This window comes from Gallus gallus, chromosome 12, assembly GCF_016699485.2.
Source record: "Gallus gallus isolate bGalGal1 chromosome 12, bGalGal1.mat.broiler.GRCg7b, whole genome shotgun sequence".
Taxonomy (NCBI): Eukaryota; Metazoa; Chordata; class Aves; order Galliformes; family Phasianidae; genus Gallus; species Gallus gallus.
In genome coordinates this window covers 1682486-1685905 of record NC_052543.1, presented here as the reverse complement: position 1 = coordinate 1685905, position 3420 = coordinate 1682486, and the positions used below count along the sequence as shown (strand labels likewise).

The 3420-nt window shown below is 44.0% G+C and overlaps 1 long non-coding RNA gene across 1 annotated transcript; it reads left to right on the top strand.

Moving 5' to 3' along the window:
* The first annotated feature begins 874 nt into the window (after nucleotides 1-874).
* Nucleotides 875-3110, top strand: LOC121106618. The gene is made up of 2 exons (XR_005839297.1): nucleotides 875-1123; nucleotides 2802-3110. It is a non-coding gene; the product is annotated as an uncharacterized LOC121106618 (long non-coding RNA).
* The last annotated feature ends 310 nt before the right edge of the window (nucleotides 3111-3420 follow it).

The window sequence follows — 3420 nt, the reverse complement described above, 5'->3', positions numbered from 1 at the left end:
GCCAGTAAATGGAGGTCTCAGTAGTGGGTGAAATTTAAATTGGGTTTGAAGAACATTCAAATAATTCAGTGCTTTACTTTCATTTGGCCGTTCCGTTTGCACAGCGCACGGTTTAGCTATTCACACTGTAGTTACTGTGTTGATGTTGTTTAGCAAAGACCTTGTTTTGCCTGGGACCCGGCTGCAGCTCTCAGGCAGTCTCATGTTGTTTACCGTAGCTAGCATGAAACCAATGTTTTGTTCCCTGCGTTCCTGCTTGATGTTATAAGCCAAGTCACACTAGCTAGTGCAGGAATCATTTCCATTTTGCTTTATACTGCTCACATGAAAAACAGCTAGCAGTGGAAAAGGGCCTCATTCTGAGCACAAACGTTAGGCATGCTTTGTTCTGTTGGGAGTTTGGAGTGGCGCAGTACCTTGGATAGGGCTTTACTTTTCATTCCAAAGAGCCATCCTAAACTGCAGAGACTGATTTAAAACGGGGCAGAAGACACTAAGCAATCGAAACCTGTGCTGCAAAAGGAGTCTGCAAAGTTTACACCTTTCCTCTGGACATTTTCAGTCATCCTATGAAAAATCCTGACTGGGAAGAAGTTCTCATAACTGAGGCTTATACGAGTCTTGGTAAATATCTCCCCCAAAAGAAGAAGCTTAGCAGTAAATATTAGTCAGCATTGCCTAGAGGCACCAGAATTCTTAGGTTATATTTCCAGATGTTGACAGTAATTCTGTGCATTTATTTCATCAGCTGTCAAACAAAGACATATATTACCATTATCCCAGGCCAACCTGGGAAACGTTCCACTCAAACAGTTTCACACCTGCCTTATAGGTGTGCCAAGGGTTCCATCCAGCACCACACACAGCCAAGCAAGATGACACCATTGTGATGGCAACTGGAAACCATGGTCTGCTCCCTTCCTCTGACTGGTAGCACACATAAGTGCGTAGAGTAGCTTCTCCTAGTGGGGATATGCCCCTGCAGTGCAATGCAATGCACATCCCTTGGTGCTATCACAGCACGATGACATGGATTCATCATGTAGAGGAACAATGCCTGCTTAGCATGATGGGGCAATATCTCTGAAGTGGTCTCCATAAAGATACTGAATCCTCCCACCAGGTTTGTGACTCAGCTGGAAATAGATGTTAGATTATGCGCTGTGATGTACATCAGGGAAGCATAGAAAGAAAGCGACCTAGCCCAACTGATCCAATCACTCAGCTTGGCATTCACTTCCATATGCCTAGTGTTCTTACCTGAGCAAAAAGTTGAGATGGAAAAATTAAATATGGTGAACTCGATTACTCTTTCATGCATGTGAAAGAGCCCATAATTCAGAATGCATTCAAATGAATTCAGTGATAGGTAAAGTATCTGCCAGAAGCACATGCCTGTAATGCGGGTAAAAGACACAGGTTTTAACATACATAAAGGATATCCCAAGCTATTGGTAGGATGCATTTCACCGTTGCCAATAGCCTAATTAAGAGCTAACTCATACCTGAGGAGAAAAAGAAGCAATTTGATTTGCAGTACCTTGTGTGATTAAATCACCAGGGAAGAAAAAGAAGGATCTGAAACGGAAGGGAGAGACGTGTAAATGGTATCATTTGTGAAGAATGGAATCCCTTTCTTCTTACGACCCCTTTGCCCCTCTATTCACAGCCTACAGAGGATTCGCTGACTTTTATTTATTTGCCTAAACTACTGATTTTTCATCTTGCAGGGTGGCTTCAAAATCCAATATGAACTTTTTAAGGCATCTAATGATCCATTCTATTATCCCCCAGGACAACTCCAGTTCCAGTGATTTCATGGGGAACTGATTCGGAAAATACCCTTTTTCTCCCTTGCTGTCTCCCAGGCCCTTGAACCACGTTGGTGTCTGGATACCTCTTTTCTTTGTCACAGTATGGCAGTAGCCAGAGTCAGCAAGCAAACCTGGAGCGAGGGTTGATTGGGGAAACAGGCTCACCCTGTGTGTAGCCCAAACAACGCAGCCATGGAGCTGCTTGATTTCTATGCCGAAGATGAGACTTTATTGTCAAGTCGTTTGAAAAGCAGCACAGATGCATGGGATTCCTTGCCCTTCTATTTCAACACATAATGCTATCTGCTTTTTCTTTTCTTCTTTCCCTTTTTTTTAAAGCCCCTGTTATTGATTTTCATTTTGCAATAAACATAGTTACAAACTTAGATAGACTTGAGAAACCGTAAGCCAATACCAACAGAAAGTATCTTATGGGGCATATAAAGGGCTTATAAAATAGAGTGCTCACAGGTATTGTTGTTGAACTAATAAAGAGGCAGTTCAGAATGCAATAAAGCATAGCAAACTTTGTTTGGCCGTCAACTTTGGTCTGAACTTCCGCACGCATGAATCTTTGTGAGCGCATCGTGCCACCGCGTGAGGACAGGAATGTTTCTCCTCTGCGTATCTCGGTACTGTAGAGGTGTCTAAACATTTTACTGACTGGAAAATTGCAGCGCTACATAATCAAGGGATTTGCCTAAGGAAAGGCAGATAATTTCTGATATAATTAGGGCTAGAAATAAGGTCTCCTGATACTCTTAGCTTAACCATTAGACCTATTATCTTTTATAGCCTAATGCAGAGAAATTTGTATGGCAGAATTGCTGCACTCTTTCTTCCTGAAAGAGCAGTGCCAGAGCCCAATCCCTTTCTGCACGCATCCAGAGAGTCTCATCCAGTTTTTTCTCTGCAGATTTGAGGACAAAATAGAAATTTAGATCCCTACTCTATTTCAAATCCCTCTCTTTTTCCCATTTCTTGCAGGAGAAGCCAGCCAGTACTACGGTTTGAGCGCAAAAATACACAAATCATGCTGAAAACTCCATGCTGCTTCCCTGAACCCTGGGCAGGACAGGATATTGCAGCCTGGTTTGGCACATGTCACAGGAAGAGGGGCTGGATTCTGCAAAGATTGTCACCTGAACAGAAAACCCTGCAGGCCTCATGAAACCCAGGCCTTCGAGGAATGCACAGAGCAATGGGAGCCATCTCAGCAAGGTGGAAGACATCAAGACAGAAAATAATGAGCTATCTAGAGGCAAGCAATGAATACATTACAGAATCACAGAGTGACAGAGTTGTAGGGGTTGGAAGGGAGCTCTGGAGTCCAGTTCTCACCTGAATGTTTATTTGTCTGAATTTTTTCACAGCCATAGCGTTCAGTGCCCTTTATTATCACCGCTGACACCATTGTATGACTGTGCCCAGCACACAGGCACGCTCAGCCCCTTGGTGCACAGACCACTAGGGCACGGCTGAGGGTGGCATGGAATTGGGACTGGACTGCAGTCCTTCCTCAGCGCCCATCACTTCTGGAGCACTTTGCTTGCAGTGAAAGGGTGATAACCCAGAGCCAGGCGCCATCTGCCCGGTGCCAAGAGCA